The sequence below is a fragment of the Mirounga angustirostris genome, unplaced genomic scaffold (assembly GCF_029215605.1).
Source record: "Mirounga angustirostris isolate CCGP_5_RB_7025 unplaced genomic scaffold, mMirAng1.0.hap1 SCAF_4, whole genome shotgun sequence".
Lineage (NCBI taxonomy): Eukaryota > Metazoa > Chordata > Mammalia > Carnivora > Phocidae > Mirounga > Mirounga angustirostris.
Genome location: NW_026991712.1, coordinates 73,775,009 through 73,798,374, shown reverse-complemented (window position 1 = coordinate 73,798,374; position 23,366 = coordinate 73,775,009). Strand labels below are relative to the sequence as shown.

Here is a 23,366-nt window from a genome sequence, read left to right as displayed (position 1 = left end):
GTATAAATCAAATTATTATTGCTTATAGGTGTTACAAGGAGACAGAAGACTACATTAGCTTGATTCATAAAAGCTTATAAAAATTAGGGGCCTTAAGATGATCTTTCAGTATAGAAACAAAATCAGGCATAGCATTGACATGGCAGGAGCAATCTCATTCAGTTTACTTAGTTAACCATTATGTTAGTGTTCTTAGTTTCCAAAAAAAAAAAAAAAAAAATTGGTGGAAACCAACTAAAGCAACTTTAAGCAAAGAGAAATTTATTGGAAAGATTTTTCAGGCTCACAGACTCAGTGGGGGCCTAAAGAACCATGCTCAGAAGTGAGCAAGAACTAAGACATTTGTTCAGAACTAGGAAGCACGGACCGCTGTAACAGGCTGGACAGAGAAGTATGACCAGGATACGACCACTGGATTGAATGTCCCCCAGCCATTTCTTTAGCCTTACGATGGAGCAGCCCACAGGTCAATCTTGTTCACTTTTCTGTCCTCCTGGTTGTACCAGCATGGGGAAAGAGAGAATATGACCCCTCTGGCTTCACTTGTGGGAAGCAAGCAGACGTCTGGATATACTATTTCAAAAGACCATGAAACGTTGGGGGAGAAGCAATTTTTCAAAAGGAAGCCAAAGTGTGTTGAGAAGGACTGGATATTTTGTAGCCCAAAGGTGACAAATACACTCTACACTCAGCAGGGGACCTATCTCTGGCAAAAACTAGGGTATTAAGGAGGTTGTGGAGGTGTGACCTAGTGCCTCTAATTCCTGTATTCAGGTGTGATGATTTCTTATCCTCAAGAACCCTCATGCTATTTCAGGTTTATAGTTTGGGTTGTGGTAGAAGATTCCAAAGACTCCTGCTTTGCATGTCCTCATAACAGTTCCTTTCAAATGTGCTCTCCACACATTCAAACTTTTCAAGGATAGTTTCCTTTTTTTAGGACCATAACAAATCAATTCTTATGCTACTCTCGAGAAGGGAAAAACTAGCAGAGTATCACCAGGGCTGTCTGGCCCACTTGAAATTTTTGCACAACTAAGTCATTTTGGACTCTCACTTCTCCATAAGTTCCAGTGGTGAAAGGGGTCTTTTCGTTTATTAGGGCCTTTAGGCCTAGCTAGTCATCATATCCTCCTTCTTGTGGTCAAAATGATTGGTTCAATGAGTCGCAGTTTCAGGAATTTTCTAGAGCAATGAAGAACTAATACCTTTAGCATAAGTGCCTACCTGAGAGAGAAGTGAATGCAGAATAAAGCAAAGATGTGGTTAAACAGAGATGCAGATGGAGAGTAACAGTGTTTGAGCTCTTAGAACTAATTCTGCGTGAAGCAGGATACTATAGACACATCAATTATGTGATGCAGTAAATAAATTACCTTTGGGGAAATGGTGGCTGTGAGGAAGTCCCCATGGTGACTGAGATAGAATTTCCCTACAGGTTGCTGAGAGGGGAGCCATGCTCACCAGTCCCCCTTTCTCACCTGTTACCCAGACACGACCCCTTCCAAATTTGCAAGCTGTGTATCTGGGTATTAACCTATTCTTTCACACACTTCTGCCACTCTCCTATTTCAAAGTGGGCAGTTGTTCTAGTCTATTACATAGCTACCCATCTTGGGTTGGCCCTTTTTTTTTTACTCTTGGAATTCCCTTTGTCTCTCTCTTGGTTTGGATCCACTTTTCCTTGCATTCCGCACCTTCCTCTTGTCTGGTTTATTTTCTTGTTTTGGTGGAACACATCTCACTTCCTGAGAAAGGGTATGTGAGAGATCCATTTTTTTTTTTTTTGGTCCCTACATATCCGATAATGTATTTTATCCTGACATTTGATTAATGATTTGGCTGGCTGAAATTTTATATTGAAGTAGATTTTCCCAGTTTTGAAAGCAGCTGATGAGATGTCCTGTGCTTTTTTTGGGGTATTTGCATGTAACTAATTTTTCATTTGTGGAAGTTTTTAGGATAGTCTCTGAATTAGATATCTCTTGTTGTGTAACACATTGCCCCAGGACTTAGAGGGGTTTATATCTCACAGTTTTTGTGTGGTCAGGATTCTAAGGCCAGTTTAGCTGGGCTCTATAGCTTGGAGGCTCCCAGAACATTGCAATCAAGGTTTCAGCTGGGGCCGCCCTTAAGGTTTGTTACTATGTTCTCCTGCTTCTACAGACTTCTTATCAGAAACTATGCAGTATAGAAGCTAATGGAACAGTTTTTAAACTGCTGAGAGAAAAAAACTAGGCATTTATTAATCTTTAGCAAAACTATCACTCAAAAATGAAGACGTAATAGACTTCTTTGGGCAAACAAAAACGGAGGGAATTTGTTCCCTATAGATCTGCACTATCACAAGTGTTAGAGGAAGTACATTAAGCAAAAGGAAGATGATGGTAGATAGAAACCTGGACATATACAAAGGAAAAGGCCATTGGAAATGGTAAATGTGTAGCTAAATGTTCTTCTCATTTAAAAAAGTGTCTCTAAAATGCAATCGAGTACTTAAAATAATATTAATAATGCATTGTTGGGTTTAAGGCATATGTCAAGTAGAAAGCATGACAACTATAGCACAAAGGGAGGAAGGGAGATGGAAACCTATTGTTGTAAGGTTTACATTATGACTGAAGTGATATATTATATGAAGGTAGACCATAATGAGGATGTATATTGAAACCTTGGAGAATCCACTGAAACAATAAGACAAAGAGGCATAGCTAATAAGCCAATAGAGGAGATTTTTAAAAAGTCTTAAAACTTACTCAACCCAAAAGAAGGCAGGAAAAATGGAACAAATTATAGATATGAAATAGAGAGCAAATAGTAAAATGGCAAAATTAAACTTAATTCTATCAATGGTTACATTAACAGCAAATGGTCCAATTAAAATGCACAGATTGTCAGACTGGATAAAGTAGCAAGACCAAACTATGTTATCTATAAGAAACCTATTTTAACTATCAAGATACATATAATATAAAAGTAAAAAGATGAAAAATGAAATACCGTGTAAAGACTAATGAAAAGCATACCGAATGGCTATATTAATAATAGGAAAAAGTGGATTTTAGATTAAGGAATTTTTTTTAAAGATTTTATTTATTTATTTATTTATTTATTTGAGAGAGAAAGGGAGAGAGAGGCAACGGGAGAAGCAGACTCTCCACTGAGTGGGGAACCCAACATGGGGCTTGCTCCCAGGACCCTAAGATCATGACCTGAGCCAAGGCAGCCGCTTCACTGACTGAGCCACCCAGGCGCTCCAGATTAAGGAATTATTAACAGGAATCACAAAGTACACTTCAAAATGGTAAAGGAATCAAGAGAACATAATAATCCTAAATGGGTATGATAGAGCTTCAAAATTAATGAAGCAAAAAAGACAAGACTGAAAGTAGTAGACTATCCATAATTGTAGTTGAAGAGATCAACACTCTTTTCTCAATGATTGATAAAACAAATAGATAAAAAAAATTATCAGGAATACAGAAGAACTGAGCAGTGGTTTTCCAGAGAAACAACAAATAGGATGTCTGTCTGTCTATCTATCTATCTATCTATCTATCTATCTATCTATCTATCTATCTATCTAGCAGTTTATTTTAAGGAACCCAGTCATGCAATTATAGAGCCTTTGGCAAGTCCAAAATCTTCAGAGTAGGTTGGCTGGCTGAAGACGCAGGTAAGATTTGCAGTTCTAATTGAAAGGGAATGCTTGGAAGAATCCTTCCTGCGTGCAGGTCAGTCTTTGTTCTGTTAAGTACTTCAGCTGATTGGATGAAGCCCACCCACATTATGGAGAGTAATCTGCTTTATTCAAAGTCCATCAACTTAAATGTTAACTTCATTCAGAAAACACCTCACAAAAACATCTGGGCATGGTGGCCCAGCCAAGTTGACACATAAAATTAACCATCAAAATTCTCAACTAAGTTGACCCCAAAACTGCCAAAATACACATGATTTTCAAGTATGCATGGAAGAACATTCACCAAGACCAGCCATGAAATGTGTCTCAGTAAATCTAAAAGGATTAATATCAAATAGAATACATTCTCACATTACAGTGAAGTTAAATTAAAAATCAATAAAAGAAAGATTTGGAAAATCCCTAAATATTTGGAAAATAAACAACATACTTCTAAATATCTGTGGGCCCCAAAATTAATTCCAGGGAAATTATAAATTATTTTTAATTGAATGAAAATGAAAACTCAATACATCACCTTTTTTGATATGCTGCTAAGGCAGTGTTTAGAGGAAATGTTACTGTTTTAAAATGTTTATATTAGAAAAAAGGAAGGTCTGAAATTACTGATTTACCCTTCCACCTTAAACTGGAAATAGCAAGAAATAATAAAGAGAAGATTATAAATCAGTAGAACAGAAAGCAACAGAAAAAAAATCACAATCTTAGGCTAGGCAAAATTTTTTAGATGGGACGTGGAAATTATGAATCAATTCAAACAATACTATTAAGAAAATAAAAAGGCAAGCCATAGCGTAGAAAAAAGATTTTTTTTTTCAAATAAATATATTTGATATCCTTCTGCCTCTAGGAGATGAGTGTCTTTTTTATGCCACCAAGGAAGCCCTCTGCCCTCCACACTTAATTCATGTGCTGATTCATCACTCCCAAACTTTCTTCAGCTTTTGTCACAGAGTCCACTGCATTTAGCAATTGCCACCTGATCCTACTATTTCTACAGCTACTGTTCACCCTATATTTTTGAAAGGATGACTAGCAGGTACACAGGACCATCCCATCCTAGTTCATCACAGCTCAAGTTGTAACACTTGCTCTGCTAGAACCCATCTGTCTCTATCTCATACCAGGAGCCCTAACTATCAGCAAGTAGGGGTGGTTCTGTGCCAGTAGACCACTATTGACTCAACTGTCGCAGGTTGGATTCTCTGGGGAAAAAAACAGTGCGACATGGAGATTATTGTGCAAGGTGTTCATTATGGAGTGTTCTGGGGACTAATGGAAGCAGGGCTGTGCAGAGATACACAGTATGGGCTCTGAGGTGGTCGCGTCGTTGCTCCAGAACTGGGATGGTCATTCAGATGTGTCCCAAATGAGGGCGAAGGGGGTGGGGAATTTGTACACCTACCCTGACCAGTTATTGAATGCAGACTGCCCCTGTGGAAGGGTCTGACCGTAGCCAAGGTGGTGCTCTTTTACTGAGGCCATTCTGAAAGAAGGGTGACAATGGAGGGCTCTGTTGGTAGTGCTCCAATCCCTGGAAAAAGTCTTGAGTCCTGAAGAAGGTTATGGGCACTCCCTCACAGTGTCCCCCCTCAACACCTTGCATAACAGATTTTCTCCTCGGAAGACACATGCTCTTTCACCCTGGTTGTCACGTCATTCCACCAAGTCTTCTGGAAGTGGAGGGATTCTTCGGTGCTTTTTGGCTTCCATGTTATCTGAATTCTGTTCATTCCCTCAAAGCATCAGGGGGTCTAGAGAATCTGCAACCAGGCAATGCCTTGAAGACCATTTCAACAATGATTTCTTAGATCTCTTAGGCCTATAGATATATATATATTTCCATCCTAATTTTGACATCCTAGTTGTCCAACTTTGGAATATGAATTCCTGATTAGGATACTCCAAATTCTAACAGTCCCTATGGAGAAAATTGGTGTTCCTCCATCTCTGTCTCTACCCTGTATCTCTCTCTAGATATGGAACACAGCGTATGCTTTAGTAGTGAATTCCACCGCAGTAATGTGACAGCAGATCTACAGGCCTTTGGGAAATAGAGTAGGGGAGACTCCTCCATGGTGCCCTTGCCCCAGCAAGAGCTGATTACACAGAGTTCTCATGGGGCTCCATTTCTTCCTGTAATTCCACAATTGCTCATCCAGCTGGGGAGGCATTTGAACAGTGCCGGCACCAACTGGAACAATTCTTAACCTTTTCATAGTGGTAGTTCAATAATGTGGCCAGCAGGCAGGTGCCAAATATCTGGCAATCCAGACTCTTCCTGTTCTGAAAGCAAATGCCTATGGGATACTAGGGGCCGAGCAGAAGCCCAAATCCAAGAGCTTTGATTTTAGAACATTTCTGGTTCTGAGGAATAGCTGGAGACTGTAAATGAAACTCTTAAGCCAGGAGCATTGTCTTCTCCCTTGTGAATAGAATGCACGTTTTCTCCATGTTGCTCAACAGTTGTTTGAACTGAATTTCTGTAGGTTTTTTGAAAGGTCTAGGAAAGAAAGCATGTTCAGTCTAGGATTCATGAAATCTTATTAAAGGTTGATCTCATTAAAGATACGACATGTAAAATTTAGAAACCTTTATCCATCTCCTTCACCCTGTACTGTAGTGATGGGGAAGAAATCAGGAAAAGGATAAATGTGTGTAGACCCTTGCACTCAGAACAGAAACCTAAAACCGATTAATCCATTGTCCCTATCTGTTAGTTCTCAGGACTGGACTTGATAAGTAGATATTAACATATACTCAGGACTAGGGAGGGCAGAGCTGGAGCTGCCTTCATGTGTCCTCTGTGGTTTTGAATTTTGAGTGAACATCTCAAGATATTTCTGGGGCACCTGCCAAATTCCAGCAGTTAATGGAAAAGGAATTGGGGCTATTCATCATTTAGAATTGTTGGTTTGGCTAGATCCCTGCAGGTGGGTGGAGTAGGTATACAGTTGTCCCTAGGTTACAGTTGTCCCTAGGTATAAAGTTGTCCCTAGACAAACACCTATTCTGTGGGACATCTATAGAATGCATGGATATTAGTGCTACTCCACGGACTGACTTGAGAAGTGCTGCCATCACCAACTGGTTCTTTCATTCTATTAATTACAGGAAATTTATGATTCAATAACAATTATAAGGGGTTTAAGAAGGATCACTCCCCAATTTTTAACCTGCTCAGAAATTCACTCAGTCATTGCATGAAAGGTGTGCAGCAACAGACCCTCCTGGGGGCCACCTCTTCTCCATGCTATGGCCTCAGGGACAGGATCAGATTTGCATTTTTACCAAGTTTCTTTTGGTAGTTATTGGAAAATGGATTGGATGCACGCAAGCCTGGAGGAAGGGAGCCAACTGGGAGGATGTTCTAGTAACCCCAAACTTTGAGTTAGAGGGCGCCCCACCCCCTCGCCCAGGGCTACTGGGCCCATGAAGCACTCCCAGAGATTTAGGATCATTTCAGAACTCCGTTGTTTTAGGTCCAGCTGGAAAAGAGTGGGGTTGAAGGAAAGATGTGGACCTTGATCACAGAGGCAGGCTTCCCAACCACTAAGGCCCATCAGTAGATGGGACACACTGAAGGCCGAGAATAAAGTGTGAACGGTGTCCTGGGAATGCCTGGGAGGCCGATCTGACTTGGGTAAGGAGGTCGGGGAGGCTCCACCAGCCAGAAGGCCAGAAGGCGGTTCACAGTTTTGGACACAATTGGACTTCCCTACCCCAGCTGACCCAGCGCTTTCCTGTCCTGTTCACATTGCAGTTACGGCCAGAGGTTTCTTTCTTTTTTTTTTTTTTTAAGATTTATTTATTTATTTATTTATTTATTTATTTATTTATTTATTTATTTATTTATTTATTTATTCATTTATTCATTTATTTATTTATTTAAGAAAGAGAGAGCAAAGGGGAGAGGCAGAGGGAGAGGGTGAGAGAGAAGCCCAAGCAGACTCCCCACTCAGCACCGAGCCCAGCAGGGCTGGATCCCAGGACCCTGAGATCATGTCCTGAGCCAAAATCAAGAGTCCAAGGCTTAACTGACTGAGCCACCCAGGCTCCCCAGGGCCAGGGATTTCTTGACTAGTTTGTGCCAGATGGGGCAAGAAAAGGAAAAGTTCCTGGGAGGACAGGAGGAGAAGGGAGGATGCGGATTCAAAAGGAAGAGCAGAAACATTATGTTTATTGCAGGGTTTAGGGGTTGCAAAGGTTGTTATAAACAGTCCCTCATAACCCTTGCTATTTTGTTGTTGATATTGATGCAGTTGTGTACCTAGTCCACTGTGCTTCCTTTAAGGACATCACCCTGAGGGGTAAGAGTTTCTTCATCCTAATGGGAATAGAATTCTTTCACTTTTGTTATGTGAGATTTTGGCAGACTCTGGTTTGGAACCATCTCCAGGTTCACAGGGGATTTGTGTAATTGAGATCAGAAGTTCTCAAACTCTTTGGGCTCAGAATCTATCTTCTATATTCTGCCCCCACCAATAATATAAGAGGTTTCATCTATTTAAATTCCCCATAGGTAATATATCTGTAAGTATCAAATGATACACAGGGAGAAGTTGGCCTCCCTTCCTGCTTGTGTCTCCATCCATTTCTTCTTCCTCACCATTGAAACCATCGTTACTAGAGTCTATGTATCTTTTCAGAGTTGATGTATATCCAAGTCGACACTGATACAGAGCCTTATTAGTGTTATTTTTCTTCTTATTTTCTCTATTTTTTCACAAAAGGCACATTATACACCTTGTTCTGAATGTTATTTTTTACTTACATTATATCTTGGAGGAATTTCCATGTCAGTGCACAGATAGCTACTGATTGGTTTTTTATTGACATATTACCCATTATATTGATGTGTTATAATTTATTTAAACTTCTTTCTTTTTCCAGTATGTACTCCCCCTGCCATTTTATTGAGATACAATTGGCATACAGCACTATGTAAGTGTAAGATGTACAACTTACATATATTGTGAGGTGATTACCAAAATAAGTTTAGTTAACATCCGTCATCTCATATCGATACCAAAAAAAGAAAAAGAAAAACATTTTTTCCTCGTGGTGAGAACTCTTAGGATTTATTCAAACGACTCACATACCATACAGCAGTGGTAACTATAGTCATCATGGTGTACATTACACCCCTCATACTTATTTTTTATCTTATAACTGGAAGTTTGTAGCTTTGACCACCTTCCTCCAATTTTCCCTTCCCCATCCTCTACCTCTTGCCACTGGTAACCACAGATCTGGTCTCGTTTTCTATGAGGTTTTTTTTTTTTCCTTTGGATTCCACAAATAAGTGAGATCATACAGTATGTGTCTTTGTCTCTCTGACCTATTTCACTTAGCATAATGCCCTCAGGGTCCATCCAATGCTGTCTAAAATGGCAGGCAGGATTACTGCCTTTTATTTATTTATTTATTTGGATTACTTCCTTTTAATGACTTACTTATCTATACCTGTATCTATATATATGTATCACATCTTTACTCATTCATTCATTGATGGACATTTAAGTTATTTCCAGGTCTTGGCTATTATAAATAATACTGCATTGTCTGTTCTTTCCAGTAAAATGGGGTTCCATGAAAAAAGAGGCTGGTTCAGCTTACAACTTTAACAACTGTACAAGTGCTTTTATCCAGGACAGTTATATGTTGGTGTACAGCCTTAAGCATGCATCCTATTTAACCACACAGAGTAGTAACATAATATGTATTAAAGGATTGAGATTGCGGGGCACCCAGGTGGTTCAGTCGGTTTGAGCATTGGACTCTTGGTTTCGGCTCAGGTCATGATCTTAGGGTCGTGGGATCGAGCCCCACATTGGGCTCCCAGCTCAGTGCAGAGTCTGCCCCAGATTCTCTCTCCCTCTCCCTCTGCCCATCCCCCCTGCTCATGCTCTCTCTCTCTCTCTAAATAAGTAAATAAATAAAATCTTAAAAAAAAAAAGAATTGAGATTTTATAAACATGAAACTTTTTAGTACTGTATTGGAGATATTCATAAGTGAAACTGCCTCTTTTTTTTTTTTTTTGTTAGTGTGAGTGTGAGGTAATGAAGAAACAATACCTACTAGCAGGTTTGGTGCTATTGCTTTGACTCATGCTAAGGTACCAGCACTTTTGCCCACCTTTACTTTTGCATTATAAACACAAATACCAAAGGAGGGAGACACGCAGATTCAATTCTCCTTTCATGGAATTCCTGAGGGGGACTTTCAGAGGCCACAGGGGTCCATGCCAGCACACTTCATGAGCTGCTGGTGAAGACAGAAATGAGAAGAGCATTAAGCCTTGGGGTTATTTCAATCTTCAGAGGTTGGGCCAATGAGGAGGATCCACCAGAGGAAAGTGAGGAGTGGCCAATGAGGTGAAAAGACATCCAGGAGGATTAAGGTGTCATTACCAGAATGAAGAAGCCTATAGTAGTAGGAAGCAAGCCTGGTTGAGTGTGTTTTCTATATGTTGACGCTTTGACATCTGGGGCCTTACTGATCCTGGATGGTCTGCCCCTCCCAGGGTTACCAGTTCCTACCGATACTACACAACCCGCTCCTGAGCACACTTTTCAAATACAGACCAACTGGTCCAGAGCCCATACCCCAGCTCTCACTTTCTGGGCCACGGTTCCTCTGCTCTGATCACCCAGGGCCAAGTACCAGACAACGAGGGACACCCTGTGCCCCAGAGCCCACTGGAATGATTCAAAGTAGTCAATCCTAAGCCTGCTTGCCCTGCCTTGCCTGTTCCTTCCGGTGGAAGCCACCAGAAGGCTCTTGTCCATAGTGGCTCCCTCTCCCTCTGCTGTTGGTGTGGCATTCCTCTGCCTTTAGGAACTATGAGTGACAAACTATCTTTTCAGTGGTAGTCATTTCCTGATCTGTTGGCCCTATCATACCTCAAATTTTCTATGAGTACACTATATTTTAAAACAATAGTGATGGTGAATATAGATAACTCCTGTAGGGCATTTTGGTGTAAAGAATAGAAAAATGGGGGGGTAAGCTGAAGGGCAATATGGGATGATCAAGATATTGCACCATGTTTGCATGCCACACTGCTGATAGTAATGATCTTTTTTTTTTCTTTTTAAAGATTTTATTTATTTATTTGAGAGAGAGCACATGAGAGGGGGGAGGGTCAGAAGGAGAAGCAGACTCCCTGCCGAGCAGGGAGCCCGATGCGGGACTCGATCCAGGGACTCCAGGATCATGACCTGAGCCGAAGGCAGTTGCTTAACCAACTGAGCCAACCAGGCACCTGGTAATGATCTTATACAAAGGGGAAAAGTCATGGTTTTACTTTAATGGGGGGTGGAGGGGGATGGGATCCAGTGCAGAAATGGAGTAGCTGGTCTTAGGTGTGTGGACAGGTAATTTATTTTAACAGGAGGGAAGGCAAAGGGCAGCTGGTTAGATTCAGTGGTCAAAACATGCGGAAATTCTCTTTTGTTTGTTTCTTTGTCAAATACAAAGCAAGACCACCAGGGGTGGACTGGGCTGGGGAGCAGTGTGGAAGAGATGTGGGGAGTGAGGAAATGTGACTTGGATAAAGGCAGAGAAATTTGTTCAGGACGAGATAGTAAGACTGCCAGACAACGCCAAGCACCCACTTGAGGTTCGGGGTCACAAATATTAGGTGAGATGAGTTAGCCTGAATGTGTGGCTTTTATAAGGAAAGGATCTGGAGTAAACAGAGTTTAAAATTTTATTTAATTTTAGACTTGTAACTTAAGAACAGTTTTACATTTACAGAAAAATTGTAAGATAGTACAGAATTCCCATATAACCCACATTCGGTTTCCACTATTAGTAACAGCTTACATTGGGATGGCACATTTAATGGCCAGTATGGATACATTATTAACAATGGTCCATACTTTATTCAGATGACATTATTATTATTATTATTATTTTACCTGATGTCTGTTTTCTGCTCTAGGATCCCATCTAGGTTACATCACATTTAGTTGTCATGTCTACCTAGGCTCCTCTTGCCTATGGCAGTTTCTTAGACTTTCCTCGTCTTTGATGACCTTGACAGTTTTAAGGAGTATTGATCAAGTATTTTGTAGAATTTCCCCCATTTGGCATTTGTCTGATGTTTTCCCCATGATTAGACTGGGGTTATGGGTTTTTGGAAGGAAGACTACAGAATTAAAATGCCATTTTCATCATATATCAAGGGTGTAAAATATCAACATGACTTATCTCTGTTGATGTTGACCTTGATCACATGGCTGAGGTCGGGTTTGTCATGTTTCTCTACTGTGAAGTCACTGTTTTTAACCTCCCCCCTTTCCATACTCTATTCATTGGAAAGAAGTCACTATGTGCAGCCCTTACTTAAGAGGCAGGGAGTTATGTGGTTGCATATATACATAAGTTATTTGGATTCTTCTGCACAACAGATGTGTCTGTTCTCCTCCATATTCAATCATTTATTTATATCAGTATGCAGTCATGGATATTTACTTTATATTTTGGGTTATAAGCCAATACTACTTTATCTTGTTGCTCAAATCATTCCAGCTTTGACCATCGGGAACCCTTTCAATTAATTACTGTGTCCCTTTGACATACCCCTGTCATTATGGGTTCTTTATTTCTATTTTGAGCACTTCCTTACGTTCTAACACTAAAAGATGTTCAAGGCTCATTTTACATATTTCCTGTTCCATCCTAGAAACAGCCATTTATCCAGTGCTATTGTTTCACATTTATTTTTTAATCTATTTAGCTTTAAAATATTTAAAAAAATAAATGTACAGCTCACTGAGTTATTACAAGGAACACAGCCTCCCAGTGCTGTGCTGGAGCTGGCTCACATAGTCCCCTCAGAGCTGTTTGTGCAATTTCTTCCCAGCTCCACATACAATGACATCATGTTGGTAGCTTGAAAATTGGCCATGGTGGTAGTGTTTACATGATGGAAATCAGGAAATGCTACAAGTCCAGGCTTTCTTTTCCCCCTGAAGAGCCAGTTGTTAAATACCAGTACACCACTGCTTTTAACTACCACCCAAGTCAAGAAATAAAACCACAAGCTAATAAATAAAATGTTGCCAGCCACCCCAGTAACCCTTCTGTGTATCCCATCATAACCCTCTCTATCCAAAAGTAACTACTATCCTGACTTTTATAGTAATCACTTCCATGTGTATGTGTGTGTGTGTGTGTGTTTAATGGTTTTTATCATCCATGTGTCCAATCCTAGACACTATGGTTAATATCACACATTATTTTTACCCTGCTGTGTATTCTAAGGTCTTTAATCTGCAGATTTCCTCTCTATCCCATTTTTTTCTCTTTACAAATTATCTGCTGAACCATGTGGGCCATTTTATCTATAGACTTTCTATAGTCTGGATTTACTGATTACATACTCATAGTATAGTTCAACATATTTCTTTGTACTCCATTATTTCAAATTGACATTGATAGATTATTTCACCTAACAACAACAGCATACACATTCTCTTCAAGTGTCTGTGGAATACATCAAGAAGACCAAATCCAGAAAACAAACCCCAACAAATGTAAAAAAAAAAATTGAAACCAAACAGAATATGTTCTCTGTATCATAATATAATTAAACTAGAAAAGAATAACTAAAAGATAACAGGAAAATCTCCAAGCACTTGGCAACTAAATTACACACTTGAAAATAATCCATGTTTCAAAGGGAAAAGTCTCAAAGGAAATAAAACAACAACAACACTGAACTGATATGCATACAGCATATTCAAAATTTGTGGGACACAGCTAAAGTGTGCTAAGAAGGAAACTTGTAACACTAAATGCTCACATTATAAAATAATAAAAACCTCAGATCAATGGTCTACATCCTCCTCTGAAGAAGTTAGAAAAAGAAAAGCAAAATAAACCCAAAAGAAGCTTAAGAAGGAAATAAAAGAGATCAGAAAACAATGAAATTATAAGCAGAAAAGCAATATAGAAAATCAATAGAACAAAATCAAGCTCTCTGAGATAAAAAAAAATTGACAAACTCCAAGCAAGACTGACATATTAAAAAGAAGACACAAATTACCAATATCAAGATTGAAACGGGGAATGTTACAAACATTAAAAAGACAAAAAGAGATACTACAAACAATTTTATATGTATAAATTTGGCAAAGTAAATGAATAGACCAATTCCTCAAAAAATGAATTACCATAGTTCACCCAATATGAAATGCATAATTTGAATTGCTCTGTGTTAAGGAAATTGAATTATTAATTTAAAAACTTTCACAAAAGAAATCTTGAGTCACAGATGGCTTCTTTGGAGAATTCTCCCAAAGGTTTAAAGAAAAATTAGCACCAAACTGCATAATCCATACCAGAAAATGCAAGAGGAGGGAACACTTTCCAATTCCTTTATGAAGTCAGTATTACATTGATACCAAAACCAAAGACAGTCCAAAAAAAGCAAACTATAGATCAATATTCCTCATGGACATTGATGCAAAAATCCTTAACAAAATATTAACAAATAGAATTCAGCAACATTTAAAATAATTGTACACCATGACCAAATGATGTTTATTCAAGGAATGCAAGGCTAGTTCAATATTTGAAAATCAAACAATGTCATCCACCATATCAACAAGATGAATAAGAAGTCACATCAACACATTAATTGATGTAGAAAAAAATTTGAAATATTCAAGATTTATTCATAATAAAACTCCTTACAAATTAGGAATAGAGGGGAACTTCCTCAACTTAATAAAGTGCATTTATAAAAATCTACACTTAACAGTATACCTAATGGTGAAAGGCTGAATGTATTTCTCTTAAGATTGGGAACAAGGCAAGGATGTCTGTTCTTCCACTCTTATTCAACAAAATGCTGAAAGTTCTAGCCAGTATAATAAGGCAAGAAAAGAAAAGGAAAAGTCATAGAGATTGGAAAGGTAGAAATAAAATTGTTCTTATTTGCTGATAACATGCTTATTATCTATGCAGAAAAACCTCAAAAACTAGAAAAACCTCCTAGAATTAGTGAGTTCAGCAAGTTCATAGGATACAAGATAAACATACAAAAATCAATTGTATTTCTACATACTAGCAATGAACACATGCACACCAAAATTAAAAATACAATCCCATTTACAATCACTCAAAAAAAAAAAAAAGAAATATTTACATGTAAATCTAACAAAACATGTACAGGATTTGTTTGTTGGAAACTATAAAACATTGATGAAAGAAATCAAAGAAGACCTAAATAAGTGGAGAGACATACTATGTTCATGGATTGGAAGACAACATTGTAAAGATGTCAGTTCTCCCCAAACTGATATTCAGGTTTAACACAATTCTTATCAAATATCCAGCAAGATATTTTGTACATATAAAGAATGTTCTAAGATTTATGTAGAAATGCAAAGAAGCCAAAAGAGCTAAAACAATTTTGATAGGGAAGAATGAAATGGGAAGAATTAGTCTACTCCATTTCAAGACTGATTATATAGCTATAGTAATTAAGACTATGTGGTATTTGTGGAGGGATAACACATAGATCAATTGAACAGAATAGAGAACACAAAAATAGATCCACACAAATATGCCCAATCAATTTTTGACAAAGATGCAAGATAAATTCAAAAGTGCAAAGATAACCTTTTCAGTAAATGATTGCTGGAGCAATTGGACATCCATGAGCAAAAACAAAAACAAAAACAAAAAACAACAAAAACAAAACCAAACAAATGGAAAAAAAAAACTTTTTGTAAGTCTCACAGTTTATACAAAAATTAACTCAAAATGGATCAAGGAATTAAATATAAAACATAAAACTAAAAGACTTTTAGGGAAAAGACCTATGAAAAATCTTCAAGATCTAATACCAACAATTTTTAGATTGGACACTAAAAGCATGAACTATAAAATGAGAAAACTGATGAATTAGACTTCATAAAAATTTAAAACTTGCTAAGGGGATAAAAATACAAACTACAGAGTGGGAGAAAGCATTTGCAAACCACATATCCAACAAAGGCCTAGTATCTGGAAAATATCAAGAACTCTCAAAACTCAGCAGTTAAAAAATCAAACAATCCAATTTAAAAATGGGCAAAAGACAAGAAGACTCATTTCACCTAAGAGGATATGCAGATGACAAATAACCACATGCAAAAATGTGCCATTAGGGAAACTCCCTATCTTTAGGGGCATTCATTATCTTTGCTTTGCTTTTCTCCACAGCATTTGTTATCACAATATGCATCATGTATTTATTTGGGTGTTTATTTATTGTCTGTCTTCCTCCGGTAAAATATAATCTCCATGTGGGTTGGGACTATGTTTTGTTCACTGCTTTTTCACCCTGGCCAGAGTTGGGCCAGGAAGGTGGTAAGCACTCAGTAAATATTTATAGAATGAATGAATACATACTCTTGCAAGTTTAGATAGAACTCAGCTATGAGTTTAATTCTTGGAGTGCTGGTCTTTCCAAATAATAGTTTTAATCACTTTTCCATTCTTGTCTATTTGATTTGATTAGCATTCGAGTTAGTCCAATTTTCTTTTTTTTTTTTTTAAAGATTTTATTTATTTATTTGAGAGAGAGAGAATGAGAGACAGATAGCAAGAGAGGGAAGAGGGTCAGAGGGAGAAGCAGACCCCCCGCTGAGCAGAGAGCCCGACGTGGGCCTCGATCCCGGGACTCCAGGATCATGACCTGAGCTGAAGGCAGTCGCTTAACCAACTGAGCCACCCAGGCACCCAGTCCAATTTTCTACTCCTTCTTGAGTCTTTATAATTACTATTTTGTTAGGGAACCATCCATTTCCTCTAAATTTTCAAAATAATTTCAATAGGTTTTGATGTAGTAGTCTCTTGTAATTGTTTTCTCTCTTCTTCATCTCCTTTTTTCTTTAGCCAGGAAGACCAAGGGTTTCTAGCTTATCAAATTTTATTGTTTCAAAGCACTAACTTTTCATTTATTTGTCCTAATTTTTACCTCACTGAGTTCAACTTTATTTCATCTATTTTCTTTCTTCTAATTTACTTTATTGTTCTTTTTTTTTTCTTTCTAATTTATTAAGTTGACATATTAGTTAGGATGAAGGCTAAATTGCTGGAGAGGGGATGGATCCCAAGACCTGTGTTATTTTCTTTCATGGAACAATCCCAGGCAGGTAAGTGGCCTGTTTTATAAAGTCATTCAGGAACACAAGCAAGTGGGAAAACTGCCATTCTCCAGGGCAGGGGTCAGCATACCACAGGAGGGACATGACTGACTGTTACCTGTTTTTGTAAGTAAAGTTTTATTGCAATGCAACCACACTGATTTGTTTACCTTTTGCCTGCCTTTTACTTTTGAGCTTCAATGGCAGAACTGACTAGTCCATAAGAGACCAGATGGCCCACAAAACCAAAAGTATTTTCTCTTTGGCCGTTTTCAGAAAAAGTTTGTTGATACGGCTCTCAGGCAATGTCCTGTGTACATAATCCACAGTTTGTCACCACCGTGTCTTCTTCCAGCTGGTGGGGAGGGGAAAGAAAATGGGGAAAAGGCATGCCCCCTGTTCCTAGAAGAGGCACATAACATTTCCACTCATATTTGAGAACTTAGTCACATGGCCAGGGAATCATGGGAAGGTAATGTACTTGGGCTAGACATGCCATGTGCCCAGCTACTCTTTGCTGTGGGAAGAGGAGAGAATTGATTTTGAAGGACTGCTACCAGTTTCCCCCATAGTTAAACACAAAGTTCCTTTATTTTCTGTCTTTCTCTTTTAATAATGAAGGAATTCCAAGTGACAAGTATTTTTCCAGTACAACTTAAACTTTGACTCAGAGGTTTTGATATGACACATTTTCCTTTCCTTGACCTTTTTTAGGTAGGTTGCAATTTCAGTTTGGATTTCTTCATTAGTCCAAGAAACATTTGGGATGATGTTTCTTAGTTTTCAAGTAGTTATATATTTTCTAAAGTCATACTTCTATTATTTATTTCCAATTTTATTAAGAGACTGTGGTCCCAACATTTATACTTTAAAAAATGTGTTTATGTTTTCTTTTTGGCCAAATGCATAAAAGATTTTGTGATACCTGGACATACATACATGTGTGTATGTATTCCTTTTTCAAATGATAAAGTTTTATTTAATATACACATCAAGCTTGATTATGTTATTTGATTTTATGACTTTTCTTTTATATCTAATTCTGAAAGAATTATTACTCTCATTTTCTTTTTTTTCTTTTTTTTTTTAAATTGTATTCTTATGTTAATCCCCATACATTACATCATTAGTTTTAGATGAAGTGTTCCATGATTCATTGTTTGTGCACAACACCCAGTGCTCCATGCAGACTGTGCCCTCCTCAATACCCACCACCAGGCTAACCCATCCTCCCACCCCCCTCCCCTCTAGAACCCTGTTTGTTTTTCAGAGTCCATTGTCTCTCATGGTTCGTCTACCCCTCCGATTTCCTCCGCTTCATTCTTCCCCTCCCGCTACCTTCTTCTTCTTCTTCTTTTTTTTTTTCTTAACATATATTGCATTATTTGTTTCAGAGGTACAGATCTGAGATTCAACAGTCCTGCACAATTCACAGCGCTTACCAGAGTACACACCCTCCCCAGTGTCCATCACCCAGTCACCCTATCCCTCCCACCCCACCCCCCACTCCAACAACACTCAGTTTGTTTCCTGCGATTAAGAATTCCTCATATCAGTGAGATCATATGATACATGTCTTTCTCTGTTTGACTTATTTCACTCAACATAATACCCTCCAGTTCCATCCACGTGGTTGCAAATGGCAAGATCTCATTCCTTTTGATGGCTGCATAATATTCCATTGTATATATATACCACATCTTCTTTATCCATTCATCTGTCGATGGACATCTTGGCTCTTTCCATAGTTTGGCTATTGTGGACATTGCTGCTATAAACATCGGGGTGCATGTAGCCCTTCGGATCCCTACTTTTGTATCTTTGGGGTAAATACCCAGTTATTACTCTCATTTTAATATAATTTTTAGAATGAAGTTCTTGCATTTCTAATTGCCATTTATATATTTAGCTGCCATGTTTTTTGATGCAACAAATTTATAACGATGATATCTTGTTCTTAAAAATTATGCATTATTACTTTATGTCCTTGTTTTTCCTTTTTGAAGATTTTAGTATTAAATCTATGTGGTCTGATAACAATAATGCCACTTGTGATGACTTTTTTGCTTGTACTTAGTATCTATTTCTCATCCCATTTTTTTTTCACCTAAGTATTACATCTCTAATCTATAAAATGAAGATGATAAAACATGCCCTACTTTTGTGAGGATGAAGGAAGGTAATGGCTGCGGGAGTGTTTATAAACCATAAAGAACAGCACATATAAGTGGTATCATTCCTCCTGCTGTTGGACCTACTAATCCACCTAATTTTTTTGTTGCCTGGCTTTGAATGTACATTACTGGGAGGATCAGATCACTTTATCATTTATCATCTATTTCTGTACCTACCTACCTTTTTATCTGTCCATCCTGATTATCTTTCTAACCAATTTAATCATTAACCAGTGGGCTGTCTCTACTATTCCAGCATATATAGATAACTATACCATGCACCTGCCAATTTTCACTCCTGACACCAGAAAGAATATTTATACCATTATTATTATGGAACCCATAAATAATTAAACAAAAATATGTTGACTTAATTTTTATTTTCCTACTATTATTATCTAAAAAAGGTACAAAGTTAAAAAAAAAAGCTACTGTGAAACATCAAATAAAGAATACTCAGGTAGGGGGTTGAATGTGGGAAATTACAATAAAGTTATAAGCAGTCACATGATGAAACATTTTTTGAGCACAACATCCATTGGCACCCCCCTGCAGTTGAAAATGGGTAAAATTATAGACTCAGAAAATTTGTCCTTTCTTTCTTGCTGTGTTTCTATCTTGTCAAGAGCCACTTCTTGCTACATCATCAATCTAGGTCCTTCTTAGTTTCCTTACATCCTCCTGGATATTAAACAAGGAAAATCCTGGGGTGCCTGGGTGGCACAGTCAGTTAAGCATCCGACTCTTGATTTCAGCTCAGGTCATGATCCCAGGATCGTGGGATTGAGCCCCGTGTCAAGCTCCACACTCAGCGGGGAATCTGCTTAAGTTTTTCTCTCCTCTCCCCCCGCCCTCTAAAATAAATAAGTCTTAAAAAAAAAAGGAAAATCCATTTATTTCTAATCCTACTTTATCCCTTGGTTTTAAGTGTTTTTCTTGTAAACAACATATATAAGTTTTAAAATTCCCTTGTGCTGGTGTGTGTGTCTTTTTATAGGAGAAAGTAACCCACTTACTACATTTGCATTCACAACTGATGTTCTAAATTTATGTTTATGCTTAGTATACATTTTACTATGTAAAATAAAATGGGTTTGTTCTTATCTAATTTCCTCATTTTTAACAAGTTTTATGAACTTATGATTAATTCTCTTCTTTTTCACTTATTAATTTGTTTCATTTCCATTAACTAGTTCCATTCAGCCATTCCTTTCCTAACACTCATAAGCCAACTCACATTTCACCACTGTTCCATGCAAGAAGCGTTAGCAGTTTCTCTTAGGTCTTAATAGAAAATATATTCTTTTTTAAAAAGTCTTAAAATGTTAAACTTAAAAACTTAAAAAGTTTTAAAGTGTCATAACTGGATAAAATTTAATTTTTCTAACTTATTTTAATATTTGCTATTTATCTTTCTTCTTTTTCTTTTTTCCCTTCCTTACTCTTATTGACTTGGTCAACTTTCTTCCTCATTAGTTTCGAAGTTCTACTGTCCTTTCCAGTGCTCCTAGCAGTTACCATCCTGATCTTGAAATCACAATTAAAATATTTTCCCATTATGACAAAAGAGCAAAATAACAAGAGTCAGCCTAAGACACTTTCCTAAACTCCACCCACCAACAAAACCTGTAGATGCCTTTCCAGTACCTTCTCTCCCTGCCTAGCTTCTGGCCATGCTGAAACAGTTTAAAATATCTAGGCGCAGGCTAAAATTATTATTCCTGGGGTGCCTGGGTGGCTCAGATGGTTAAGCATCTGCCTTCGGCTCAGGTCATGATCCCAGGGTCCTGGGATCGAGCCCCACATTGGGCTCCCTGCTTGACGGGGAGCCTGCTTCTCCTTCTCCCTCTACTGTTCCCCCTGCTTGTGCTCTCTCGCTCTCTCTGTCAAATAAATAAATAAAATCTCTAAAAATAAATAAATAAATAAATAAATAAATAAATAAATAAATACAATTATTCTTCCTTTTCAAGAATACTTACCTAACTTACATTATGAGCTCCAAATGACATTCCTATCATCTATAATAGGATCTATTGCTCACCATGTTTTGCTCTGTATCTCATCACATGCTCTGGTTTGAATTTAGGGTTAGAGGACTTTCCCAAGTGTTTTCTTCAGATAGGTTACATAGGTCTTGTATTTTCTGAATCCTTGCACATTGGAACAGGGCTGGAGAATGTGTCAAGCTAGTGAGGGAACTGCCAGAATCTTCAAAAAGTGCCTTCCTGGCTGTTCTCTCTAAGCCAGAAATTCTAGTACAAGATATTGCAGTTGAAATGGGCTCCCCAATGTTAATAGTGATAAGTGATCAAGGTCACAGGTTGTATTTCCAATAACTGATGGCAGGGCAGAGATAGTAATCAGAAATATTTGTCCCACAGATACATTGGGCTGTGTTAATTATTTATGCAGTTCTTAAGTATTAACTAGATGAGCTAAGTAAGGCCTTTGTTTCATTTCTATAACAACTAGTGTCTTCATGTGATGAACAGGTGCCTGTCTTGAACCACCCCAATAGCAAACGATCCAATTCCCAGACTCATCTCTCCTTGAAGGAACAGGAAGTGAACCCCACCAGTCACTATGGGTGTTGTGCTTTGATGCACTCCATCTGCCGCAAACATATAATGATGATAGATAACACCATAGGAAAAAAGACACGGTCTGGCTTAAAGACAAAACAAAGGTCTCTAGAAACCATACACAGTACAAAAATCCAAAGCGGTGAGTGGCGCTGAAAACATATGTTGTCTGGGTCTTGGATCCAGAGGTTGGCAGTGGCTGTGAGCCATTTGGATCCTAGGTAAATTGGGGACAAATCTGAAAATTTTATACTTATATGGGGGGATAAAAGCCAGGATCCTGCTTGAAGTCAGGAGCTAGAGGGGAGATAGCTCCCCCTCCATAAAGGCTGCTACCATGTAGGGCTATGGGTTTATGGAAGTGAGGAGCCTAGAGGGATGGGAGAACACAACCATCTTTGAGACCAGGACTGAATCATGTTCAAGGGATGAACCTGTGATGTTGCCAATTAAGCATCATGTGACAGCAGCCCAATAAGACATTATAAGAACCATTGTGAACCAGGGGTCAGTGGGAAGGGAACTTAGATGGAGACAACTGTACACTGGCAGACAGTGAGGGGTTAAAAACAGGGGAAAGTAGAGAAAAACAAACCAACCTCAAATATCTCACTCAAGGGGTGCCTGGGTGGCTCAGTCGTTAAGCATCTGCCTTCAGCTCAGGTCATGATTTCAGGGCCCTGGGATCGAGCCCCACATCAGGCTACCTGCTTGGCAGAAAGCTTGCTTCTCCTTCTCCCACTCCCCCTGCTTGTGTTTCCTCTCTCGCTGTGTCACTCTCTGTCAAATAAATAAATAAAATCTTTAAAAAAAAAATCTCACTCAAAATGAGACTGTTAGTCAAATCACAAAACCTATGAAGAAATCTAATATGGAGAAAGAAAGAAAATTCGTTTTATGGAACAATCTAGCAAAAACTTTAAACGTATTGGATGGTCAGTAGTCAAGAGTTCTGGTTATTACTTGCATCCCTAAATGTAGTGGCTGAAAACAACAGCAGCAACGATGTGTCTGTTTTCTTCACGAGTCTGCAACTGGGCAGGGCTCAGAGGAGCCAGCTTGTGATTGGAAAACTGAGAATGGCACCACCTGGAGGTCCACTCACTTTCATGTCAGGTATCTGGGCTGGGAGCAAGCAGTTGGGACTGAAACACCTGGCACTCCTTGTGCTCCTCTATCTCCATGCGGTTTTTCTGCACGGCAGCTTCTAGGCAGCTGGACTTCTCAAAGCCAGCTCAGGTGTGTCCTAAGAGGGGGACTGAGCCGAAGGAAGGCTGTATCATTTTTATAACCTAACCTTATAGATTTCACAGCAGCATTTATGCTGCGTACTTTTTCTTAGAAGAGAGTCACTAAGGTCATTAGGGGTTCAAGCAAAGGGGAATTAGATCTCATCTTTTGATAGAAGGAATGTCAAAGATTTTGTGGGCATGTTTTAAATCTGCCACAGTCGACTCTCTGGCCTCAAATTATGTACTTTTTTCCACATGCAAATTACATATCATCTTCCCAATATCCCTAAAAGTTTCATCTGTTATAGAACAGACTCGGGTTTGAGGTCCAGAGTCTTGTTTTCTAAATCTGGCTCAGATGTGGTGGAGGCTCCTTGGGGATGGTAGCTCCAATGCAGCTCCTGACACAGCACCTCAAGTACAGCTTCTCTCAATCTGAGACCTGGGAACCAAACACTCCACATACAATGGTGGGACAGGTATAGAATAACTGTCGTATGAGAGACTAATTCTCATTCATAAA

The 23,366-nt window shown here is 38.5% G+C and overlaps 1 long non-coding RNA gene across 1 annotated transcript in view; it reads left to right on the top strand.

Annotated features, from left to right (window-relative positions):
- Positions 1-23,366, top strand: part of LOC135364113 (uncharacterized) — a 94,696-nt gene that overhangs the window by 50,666 nt on the left and 20,664 nt on the right. Inside the window, exon 4 of the long non-coding RNA XR_010410705.1 lies at positions 16,769-16,861. This is a non-coding gene — a long non-coding RNA (uncharacterized LOC135364113). The remainder of the gene's footprint in view (positions 1-16,768; positions 16,862-23,366) is intronic.